Source organism: Grampus griseus (assembly GCF_964374135.1).
Source record: "Grampus griseus genome assembly, chromosome: X".
Classification (NCBI taxonomy): Eukaryota; Metazoa; Chordata; class Mammalia; order Artiodactyla; family Delphinidae; genus Grampus; species Grampus griseus.
In genome coordinates this window covers 39,773,124-39,785,543 of record NC_138999.1, presented here as the reverse complement: position 1 = coordinate 39,785,543, position 12,420 = coordinate 39,773,124, and positions in this window count along the sequence as shown.

Below are 12,420 nucleotides of genomic sequence, written 5' to 3'. Positions count from 1 at the left end.
TGCTGTTCTTCATATTACATGCTCATTATTTCAGCTGTATTTTCAATGCTCCCTCATTACCCCTCTTATGTGTCCACCCACATCTCCACCTACAGTGTATATAATGTGCTTTCTATCTACTGTAGCTTAATAAAAGGGAAATTATGCTAATTTTATTCGAATTTTTAAAAGGTAAAACCTGTATCATTATTATTCTGCCCCTCTTTCCCTTTTATTTATTCATTTCAAAAGAAAAAGTGTCTAATCATCTGAGAAAATTATACTTGCACAATGTTAACCACTTACCTATTTTTCCTTCTAATTAAGCAGATTTTTTTCCCAGTCGAGTTTGGATGGAATAGGAAAGCTGGCCTTCTGAGTAGATCACATTCTGATGGAATTAGGGGCTGGGTCCAAGGAAACTTCATTGTCAGCTAACAATTTTTGTGCCTAGGAGATAGCCTGGAAGGTCTGCTGAACGTGCTGTATTGGGGCATAATTCCTGCAGGCATGAGTCGAAGGCTTTGTACATAATTAAGATCTTAGAGCCAAAAAGCCTACTTCCACATTAAATACAGTCTTCAACAAGCAAGGGAACTTTGCTTGCAAATGCCTAGATGTGGAAAATTTGATGTTAGTGTCTAGAAGAATTTCTTTGTAGGCACAGCCCAGCTTTGTTGAGAAGATACTTGGATAAGGATACGAAGAGGGAGGAGAGAGTCTCCAAGGACCAGAGTCATCCAAGGAGGAGGAGCTAACCAAGCACTCTTTGGGGCAAAGTTTGGGGAAAGAGAGAGAGCCAGTGGCTAAAACCTCAAAGAAGAGACTTAGAGGAGAGGTGGTTCTGTTTGGGAGTATTCACACAAGATACTGCATGTTATCCAACCTGATTCTTCCCCGCGGCCCCACAAAATCTTCCATAAAACCTAGGAAATATTTTGTATGATTGGCTTTCTTGTAGAGGTTGGTTAAGAGGCCAAGATTGCGTCAAGTTTAGCTCAGAGTAAAAACACACTCAAGGCTTATGGATGAGAGCTGCATCTGGCATCTGGATTATACAAAGATTTATTTTTCCTTCCTAAGAGGTGAATTTTATCATTGTCAAGAAGGACTTTTAAGAGTCTCAATGTGTGGATAATGTTATGTTGTGGGCTGCATAATTGAGTCAGATTAACATAGATTGTGTGTACATGTTACTAGAACAAACAGGTGATTGTGTTCCACTCTGAGAAAAAATTAACCACATCAGCTACCTAATTTATCACATAATTGAAAACATACGTATTTTACTGAAATTTTTACATTTTCACAAGTTACATAAAATGTTTACGTCCTGCTCCATCAATCACCTTTGTTCTTCTAAACACATTTAGATCTGAGACTATTTAGTCCAAATCTTTCATTTTCTGGATGAAAAATAAATAAATATTGAGAGAGTTGCCCAGAAACAAGCAGTTTGCTATTGGTGAAGCATGGTTAGACTTTGAGATCCTTTGATTCAGATCTCCTTTTAATTTCTGTAAATATATGCAGTTGGTATTGGGTAGGAAACAAATTCACAAATGGGATTTAAATGAATTGAAACCCACAAGCCAGGAGAAAAAAAAGAGAGGGACAGGTAAAGGGCACGGGGGAGGAAGAAAGATTTCAAAGATTTTGCATGTTTCTACCCCCATTCCAGTCAAAAAGAGTAAGCCATGGCGTAAGCATGATATGTGGGGTTAGAAATTTTTTCTCTCTGCCTGTCTCAGATACTGCTTACCTCTCATCATGGAAGCATCTTAGCCCACTGAATATGATTATACCTTTAAAGTTATATATATATATATATATATATATATATATATATATATATATATATATATATATATATATATATATATATATATATATAACAGGATCACTAAAAACAAAGCAACTACCTCATTTGATTTTAAAATAAAAAAACAATAACATACTCTAATTGTTGGAGGAAAAGCTGTCTGTGTTGTTAGGCTTAGTGAGTCAGTCCCATTGTAGCGTCTTTCTAGGGAATGAATAACATTTATAGGCACAAGCTGTTAAATACTCAGAAGGGTTCAGAAAACAGTACAACATACATCTAGATACCGACCACTCAGAACTTAGATTTAAAAGTTATTTTGCCATATTGGCTACAGAACTTTTTTATTAAGATGAAGTTAAGGATACTGTTAGAGTTTCATTACTAAACATTTCCTCCTAGCTCCCTCACTCTCTACAGGTAATTACTATCCTTGAATTGGTATATAACATTTCTGTAATGTTCTAGACATTCACTACCTACCTGCATATCCATAAACTATCCTTTATATGTATATTTGATACATATGGTTATGGATTGAATTGTGTTCCCCCCAAATTCATATGTTGAAGTTCTAATCCCTAATACCTCAGAGTGTGACCTTATTTGGAAATAGCTTTGTTGACGATATAATTAGGTAAGATGAGGTCACATTGAAGGAGGATGAGTCCCTAATTCAATGTCACTGGTATCCTTATAAAAAATGGAAATTTGGGCACAGATACATATTCTCCAGTTTTATTGAGACACAATAGACATATAACATTGCGTAAATTTAAGGTGCACAATATGAGGATTTCATACACCTATATATTGCAAAACATTTACCAAAATAAGTATAGTTAACACATTCTTCACCTCACATAATTACCATTTTGTTGTTGTTGTTATGGAAAGAACGTTTAAATATACTCTCTTAGCAACTTTCAAATATATGATACAGTACTGTTGACTATAGTTACCATACTGTACATTAGAGCCCCAGAACTTATGCCTTTTATAACTGGAAGTTTGTACCCTTTGACCAACACCTCTTCATTTTCCCCACTCTGCCTCCTCCCAACTGTTGGCAAACACCATTCTACTCTCTGGTTCCATGTGTTCGGCTTTTTTAGATTTCACATATAAGTGAGATCTTACAGTACTTGTCCTTCTCTGACTTATTTCATGTAGCATAATGCTCAGAAGGTCCATCTATGCTGTTGCAAATGGTGAGGTTCCTTTCTTTTTTATGGTTGAATAATATTCCATTGTGTGTGTGTTTGTGTGTATGTACATACATACCATATAGTTTTTTCCATTCATCCACTGACTGACACAGGTTATTTTATATCTTGGCTATTGTGAATAATGCTACAATGAACATAGGAGTGCAGATGTCTCTGTGAGATCCTGATTTCCATTCCTTTGGATATATACCCAGAAGTGGAATTGCTGGATGATATGGTAATTCTATTACTGATTTTTTTTGAGACACTTCCATACTATTTTACATAATGGCTGTGCCAATTTACATTCCTACAGTGTATAAGGGTTCCCTTTTCTCCACACCCTTGCCAACACTTCTTATCTCTTGTCTTTTTGATAATAGTCATCCTGACAGGCATGAGGTGATATCTAATTGCGGTCTTGATTTGCATTTCCCCAATAATTAATGATGTAGAGCACCGTTTCATACATTTGTTGGTCATTTGTATATCTACTTTGGAAAAATGTCTGTTGGATCCTTTGCCCATTTTTAAATCAGATTTTTGGGGATTTTTGCTCCTGAGTTGTATGAGTTCCTCATATTTTGGGTATTAACCCCTTAGTATATAGACAGTTTGCAAATATTTTTTCCCTTTATATAGGTTGCCTTTTCACTCTGTTGATTGTTTCTTTTGCTATGCAAAAGCTTTTTAGTTTGATGTAGTCCTACTTTATTTTTGCTTTTGTTGCTTGTGCTTTTGGTGTTATATCCAAAAGATCATTGCCAAGATCAGTGTCAAGGGGCTTTTTGCCTATGTTTTCTGTAGGAGTTTTATAGTTTCAGGTCTTATGTTTAAGTATTCAACCCATTTTGAATAGATTTTTGTATATGGTGTAAGGGTCCAATTTCATTATTTTATATGTGAATATCCAGTTTTCCCAACACCATTTATTGAAGAGCCTGTCTTTTCCCCATTGTGTATTTTGGCACCCTTGTCAAAGATTAGTTGACCATATATGTGTTGGTTTATTTCTGGGCTTGCTATTCTATTGCATTGGTCTAGTCTATTTTTATACCAGTACCATACATGCTGTTTTGGCTACTGTAGCTTTGTAATATAACTTGAAATCAAGAAGTGTGATGCCTCCAAACATGAAAGGCAACAAAAACATTCTATGTTTCCAGTTATGTATTTTATTTATATGACCTTTTGGAAAAGACAAAACTGTAGGCACAGAAAATAGATCTGTGGTTGCCAGGGACTAGGAATGTGGACAAGTGATTGATTGTAAATGAGTATGGGAAAACTTATTGGAGCAATGGAAATATTTTATATTCTGTTTTTGGTGTGGTTATTACACAACTCTGTACAATTATTAAAGTCATTGATATATATGTTAAAATGTGCACTAAATTAAAAAAGGAATATGCATACAGTTACCAAGTGGATAGATATTCGAGATTTTATAACATGGTCTGGAAATAAAGTCTATACAAAACTTAAAAAAAAGGAAGTATGATGTCTCCAGCTTTATTCTTCTTTCTCAAGATTACTTTGGCTATTTAAGGTCTTTTGTGGTTTCATACGAATTTTAGGATTGTTTTTTCTATTTCTGTGGAAAATGCCATTGGAACTTTGGTAGAGATTGCTTTGAATCTGTAGACCACTTTGGGTAGTATGGGCATTTTAACAATATTAATTTTTCCAATTCATAAACATGGGGTATATTTCCATTTATTTGTGCTTTCCTCAATTTCTTTCATCAGAGTCCTATAGTTTTCAGTATAGAGATCTTTCACTTCCTTGGTTAAATTTATTCCCAAGTATTTTATTGTTTTCAATGAAATTGTAAATGAGGTTGTTTTCTTAATTTCTTTTACAGATAGCTCATTGTTAGCGTATAGGAACACAACTGATATTCATATGTTGATTATGTATCCTGCAACTTTACTGAATTACTGACTTCATTTATTAGTTCTAACAGGGTTTTTTTGTGTGTGTAGTCTAAAGCGTTTTCTTTATATAACATCATATCATCTACAATTTTAACTTCTTCCTTTCTGATTTGGATGCCTTTTATTATTTTTTTTCTTGCCTAATTACTCTGGCTAGGACTTTCAGCACTATGTTCAATAGAAGTGGTGAGCATGGACATCCTTATCTTGTTTCTGATTTTAGAAGAAAAGCTTTTCACGGGCTTCCCTGGTGGCACAGTGGTTGACAGTCCGCCTGCCGATGCAGGGGACGTGGGTTCGTGCCCCGTTCTGGGAAGATCCCACATGTCATGGAGTGGCTGGGCCCATGAGCCATGGCCACTGAGCCTGCGCATCCGGAGCCTGTGCTCCGCAACTGGAGAGGCCACAGGCCCGCGTACCGCAAAAAAAACAAAAGAAAGAAAAAAAGCTTTTCACCATTGAGTATGATACTAGCTGTGGGCTTGTCATATATGGCCTTTATTTTGTTGAAGATCTCATCTTTAGGGGCCTCCTAGGACTTGAGTCTAGTTATAGGTCAAGAAATAAAGAGAGGTTTTGGGAGAGGCTACTGAGGAGACTCAACAGTGTCTTGTGAAGCAGGTGCCTCAGTAAAGGGCATATCAGTTCCTTAGACAATGCAAGGTTAATCTCCTTAGATGGAGGTGGAAAGGCTACTTCCTTTGGCAAAGAAGGCTCATTCAAATTTAGAGATTCAGCGTCTCCAGCTTCATAAGGTCCTCCCATACATCCCCATTCCAATTTTCAGGACCTCATTCCTTCCCAATCAATGTCCCCACTTTAACAGTAGACACTCTGGGAAGTTGTGAATTAAATACATGTTGTAATTCTGCAACTAACAAGGTAGGCTGGCAAGCTGGAGACTCAGGGAAGCGTTACAGCTGGAGCCCATATGCAGTCTGCTGACAGAATTCCTTGCTCAGGAGAAGTCAGTCTTTGTTCTATTAAGGCCTCAACTGACTAGATGAGGCCCAATTATGGAGAGTAATCTGCTTTACTCAAAGTCCACTGGTTAACTGTTAAGCTCATCCAAAAAATACTTTCACAGAAACAGCCAGAATAAAGTTTGACCAAATGTCTGAGCACAACGGTCCAGACAAGTTGACACATATAATTAACTATCACATTGGTCTATTTAGTTTCCAACAGAGTTGGGTTAGTTTTGGTTTATCTGTGTTCTCTTGTAGCTCTCTGAGCATCTTTAGAAAAGTTATTTTGAATATTTTTGTCAGGCAATTCCTTGATCTCCAATTTTTGAGATCAGTTACTGGAAGTTTACTATGTTGCTTTGTTAGTGTCATGTTTCCCTGATTCTTTGTGATCCCTATAGCTTTGTGTAGGTGTCTGCACATTTGAAGAAGCAGTCACCTCCTCCAGACTTTATGGACTAACTTCATTGCAGGAAGACTGTCACCTGTATGTAGGGCATGTTGGAGCATGCTGGGACCCCAGGCCTAGTGGTACTGGGCCCAAGTGCAGGGGCATGTGACAGCACTGGGTCTAGGGTGACATGATGGCTCATCAGCTCAGACTTTTGGAGTCCACCGCATTGACAACTGCATGGTCCTTGGCAAGCCCCGCAAGGATCTGTAGAGGTTGCAAGGACTATTGGGGTCCTTATCAGTGCCTCCAGGTCCAGCAGCTAGGGACCAGGGCAAGCAGCAGAAGTAGCTAGAACTTGTGCTATGCATGGGCTTGGCTGCAAGTGCCAGCTGTAGGTGCCTGTGAGTGGCAAGTGCCGGTTGCAAACACAGGTAGTGATGAGCACCAGGGGAGGCAGCACTGGTAGCTGCAGGGGCCCTGGTTGTTGGTGTGCACTACCATGGCTGCTGGGTCTTGTCATGGGTGCACAGCAGTGTAGGCTGGTTGTGGGGTTTGTGTCAGTGGCATGCAGGTGTACAGCTGGAGGGATTAGCTACCGGTAACACAGTGTTGCAGGTCAGTGATAAAAGAAAGGGCCTGATCCCAGCCCACAAGCTGCTGTGGGGACCCTGGCTGTTGGCATGCTCTGCCATGGCTGCAGGTCTCCCTCTAGGTGTGCAGTACAGCAGTGGAGGCCAGTGATGGGTGTCAGGCTGGGGGGCATGTGGGTGCAGAGCTAGAGGGTCTAGCCTCGAGTAGGTGCACAGCAGTGTGGGTCAGCCACAAGGATCTAGGCTGGTGTCTTGCTCTAGCACAGCTGCAGAGGCCTTGGCCAGCTACTAATGCAGTTTCTGGACTCTGGAGGATGCAGGGGGCAGGAAGAAGGAGTGGGGAGGGACTCAGGCAGCAGGCATCAGGGAATGCAAAAAGCTGTGCGGCAAAGCCAGTGTAATCAATAGGTGGTCTTTTGCAGCTGCGCTGGCTGTTAGTGTTTTCAGTGGCAAAAGCTGCTGGGTTTGTCTACAGAGCAGGTCACTGGAGCCACAACTGCTCCCACTGCATGAGGGCTACTGGTATCCCTTGCTTTTAGTTCTTGTTCCTTGCTGTCTCTATGCACCTCTGCTTTGTCAGCCCCTGGGTTGGGTGAAACTGAAGCAGAACCTTTGTGCAGTGCCCTGAAGGGCTAGGGAAGCTGGTCACTCATACCACTCTTCCTTTCCCTGTGAGAACTCTTTTTAGCTGGGAATCTCCTCTTGGTGCTGAACAGTGCCAGTGGCTTGTGGGATGGGATGATGCAGGCAAAATGAAGCTGTCTTCCTTCCCTTTTTGTGTGGTTATTCTCAAGTTTTTTATTCCACTCTGTTGTTGAAGTGTCTTTAGTAGACTCCAGAGCACTCCCAGAGCTGCTTTTTGTTGTTTTGTTTTGCTTCATGGGTAGCTAATAATTGATCTGGGTGAACAGATAGAGGTTGGGGTCTCCTACTCCACCATCTTGATGGTGTCACCCAATTTTTGCTTTTATCTTTACTAGTTTTTTTTTAACATCTTTATCAGAGTATAATTGCTTTACAGTGGTGTGTTAGTTTCTGCTTTATAACAAAGTGAATCAGCTATACATATACATATATCCCCGTATCTCCTCCCTCTTGTGTCTCCCTCCCTCCCACCCTCCCTATCCCACCCCTCTAGGTGGTCATAAGGCACAAGGCTGATCTCTCTGTGCTATGTGGCTGCTTCTCACTAGCTATCTATTTTACATTTGGTTCTTCACTAGTTTTTATTCTGCTTTGGGTTACTCTGATATTTTTTAAAGTCTTTGATTTGGATGTAGTTATTTTCTTTTAAAAATATATTTTATTATTGTGAAATTGTTATACATTTTGATTTCTTTTAGTAAGTACTGTGAAGTAAAGCATACATATAGAAAAGTACATGAAATGTATATAGCTTGACAAATAATTGTAAAACACTATCCAGGTCAAGAAATTGAATATTGCCAGTTCTTTAGCAGCACTCTACCTTGTTCTTCTCAATCAAAACTCCCTCCTATTTCCCAACATTACTCGTTTCCTTGACTTTTGTCATAATTTGATTTCTTTATAATTTTACCACTTATGTATGCATCTATAAACAATATAGTTTATTTTTTCCTGTTTGAGTCTCAAAAAGTGGAATTATGGTGTGTGAATTCTTTTGTGACATATTTCTTTCTTTCAGCTTTATGTATGTAAGAAGAAATACGTAATTTTACATAGCTGTAATTTGTTGATTTTTAAATTACTTAATAAGATTCCATTGTATGAACATACTATAAAAATTCTTTACATTGATAAATCACATTTTTTTCAAGTTGTGCTATTACAAAGATTGCATGAATATTCTTGAACATATAGCCTGGTACACAAGTGTCTGAGATTAAGGTATATATTTTCAACTTTATTAGAGAGTGTCAAACACTTCGGCAAAGTAATTATACAAATTTACACTCCCATCAGTGGTATATGAAACTTCCCATTTTAGCACAACCTCGCCAATGCTTGATGTTGTCAGATTTCATAAATTTTGCAACTGTAGAGTTTCTACATTGGTATTCCATTATGGTTTTCCCTGATTACTAATGATACACTCCTTTCCCTATGTTATTTGGCCATCTGTATTTGCTCTTTTGCAATGAAAATAATAAACATTTTCTTGGTGGTTTGATTTTTGTTCATTTGCAAGAGTATTCATATGTTCTGAATATGAATCTTTTTATTATATCCTTTTCTTGCCTTATTGTACTGGCTAGGACTTCCAGTACTATATCAAATATAAGTGGTGACAGTAGCCACCCTTATCTGGTTCCTGATCTTAAGGATATATTATTCAATCTTTTACTCTTTAGTATGAGATTACCTGTGTTTTGTAGATGCTCCTTAGCAACCTGAGGATGTTCCTCCCTAGTCTTAGTTTGCTAAGTACTGTGGTCTGAATGTTTGTGTCTCTCCAAAATTCCTATGTTAAAATCTTAATCCCCAAAGATGATGTTATTAAGACGTGGGCCTTTGGGAGTTGCTTAAATCATGAGGTAGAGCCCTTGTGAGTGGGATTAGTGCCTTGTAAAAGAGACCCCACAGAGATCCCTTGCCCCTTCCACCATGTGAGAACACAATGAGAAAACACCAGCTATGAAACAGCATGAAAGCCCTCCTCCCCCAGTCATGCTGGTGCCTTGATCTTGGGCTTCCTAACCTCCAGAACTGTGAGAAATAAATTTCTGTTGGTTATAAGCCACCCAGTCTATAGTATTTTGTTATAGCAGCCAGAACGGACCACAACACTAAGATTTATTTTTTTTTAAAGCATGAATGGGTGTTGAATTTTGCTCAGCAACCATCCTGCATCAATTGATATGATCATGTGATTTTTCTTCTTTAGCCTGTTGGTATAGTGCAGCGGTCCCCAACCTTTTCAGCACCAGGGACCGGTTTTGTGGAAGACAGTTTTTCCATGGACGGAGGTGGGGTGGGGGGATGTTTCAGGTGGTAATGCAAGCAATGGGGAGTGATGGGGGGCGGCAGATGAAGCTTCACTCATTTGCCCACCACTCAGCTCCTGCTGCGTGGTCCAGTTCCTAGCAGGCCATGGGCCAGTCCTGTCCTCGGCCCGGTGGTTGGGGAGCCCTGATGTAGTGGATTACAATGATTGCCATACATGGGATAAATCCTACTTGGGAGTTAAGGTAGGAAGAATAATGGGCCCCAAAGATGTCCACATCCTAATCCGCATTAAGCTGTGAATATGTTACTTACATGGCAAAAGGGAATTTGCAGACAAGATTAAGGCTAAGGATCATGAGATGAGATTATCTCTGATAGTTAGTGTGGGCCCAATCTTATCACCTGAATTCTTTAAAGCAGAGAACCTTTCCCAGATGTGATCAGAAACAGATCTGATTACCAAGAATGGTTAGAGAGATGCAATGTTGCCGGCTTTGAAGATGAAGGAAGGGGCCATGATCCAAGGAATGTGGGCCACACCTGGAAGCTGAAACAGACAAGGAAACAGCATATACCCTAAAGCTTCCAAAAAGTCACACAGCCAATGCCTTGATTTTAGCACAGTGAGACCCATGTTGGATTTCTAACCTACAGAACTATAAAATAATATGTATTGTTTTAAACCAGTAAGTTTGTGGTAATTTGTTACAGCAGCAATAAAAAACTATAATAATATAGCTATGATGTAACAATTCTTTTTAGACTTTGCTGGATTCTATCTAAAAATATTTTCTTGAATATTTTTGTGTCTAAGTTCATGAGAGATATTGGTCTGTAGTTTCTTTTTTGGACTGATTTGTCTGGTTTTAATATCAAGGTAATATTCGCCTCATTAAATGTATTATGAGGTATTCCTTCCTCTTCTATTTCTGGAAGAGCTTACATGAAATTGGTGTTAATTCTTTAAATGTTTGGTAGAATTCTTCAGTGAAAACATTTGAACCAAGAAATTTCTTTTGGGGGGAGTTTTTAAATTACAAATTCAATTTCTTTAATGTTTATAGGGCCACTCAGATGATCCATTTCATATTGGTTGAGTTTGGATAATTTGTTGTTTTTGAGGAATTGGTCTATTTCATAGAAGTTGTTGAACTTATGTGTATAAAGTTGTTCCTAATATTCTCTTATCCTTATTAATGGCTGCAGGTGATATCCGATTTTATTTTTGGTGTTGGCGATTGGGTCTTTTCTCTTTTTGTTTTTGTAACTCTTTTCTTTTTTTTTTTTTTGCAGTACACGGGCCTCTCACTGTTGTAGCCTCTCCCGTTGCGGAGCACAGGCTCCGGACATGCAGGCTCAGCAGCCATGGCTCAGGGGCCATGGCTCAGGGGCCTAGCCACTCCGTGGCATGTGGGATCTTCCCGGACCGGGGCACGACCCTGTGTCCTCTGCATTGGCAGGCAGACTCTCAACCACTGCGCCACCAGGGAAGCCCTATTTTTGTAACTCTTGATAGAGGTTTGTTGATTTTATTGATCTTTCAAAGAAACAGCTTTTGTTTCATTGATTTTCTCATTTGTTTTCTTGTATTTCACTGAGTTCTTCTATGTGTTTTATTTTCTTCCTTCCACTTGTTTTGCTTTATTTTGTCTTCTTTTTCTAGTTTCCTGAGGTACAAACTTAAATTATTGATTTGAGACTTTTCCTCTTTCTAATGTAAGTATTTAGTGCTATAAATGTCCCTTTCAGCACTGCTTTAGTTGCATTATACATATTTTGATATGTTGTATTTTCATTTAATTAAATTTCATTTGAGAATTCCTCTTTAACCCATGAGTTATTGGAACGCGTTTTGTTTAATTTCGAAGTGTTTAGAGATTTTCCTGATATCTGTTATTGATTTTTAGTGTGATTCCATTATGGTCAGAGAACATACAGTGTATAATTTCAACTTAAAATTTTGTTGAGGTTTGTTTTATGACTCAGAATATGGTTTATCTTGATGAATATTTCATAGGCACTTGAAAATAATGTGTTTTACTGTTGTGGGGTGGAGTATTCTATAAATGTGAATTAGGTCCTGTTGGTTGATGGTATTATTGAGTTGTATATCCTTGCTGATTTTCATCTAGCTGTTTTATCAGTTGTTACAAGAGGGTTTTTGAAGTCTCTAGCTGTAATTGTGGTTTTGTCTATTTATCTATTCAGTTCTACCAATGCTTGCTTCATACATCATAGTAAATATCTTTTGTTTATTCTTAGGATTGGTTATTTGTTCCTTATCCCTTTGATTTCTTACACAGTGTCATCAGAGGTCTATACATTTTATTTGTCATTTCAAAGGAGCATCTTTTGGTTTTGTCGATCTCTATATTTTTTCTATTTCATTAATATTTTTCTTATTTAAAATTTTTCCTCTTTCATAATTTACTTTTGTTTATTTTACTGAGATAAGTTTCAGACTTCTGTCTTAATATATGCATTTAAAGGTCTAAATTTTACTTTATATATCACTTTACTGCATCTCATAACTTTTGCTATACAAAATTTCAGTTATTATTCAGTTTTAAATATTTTCTAATTTCTATTATGAT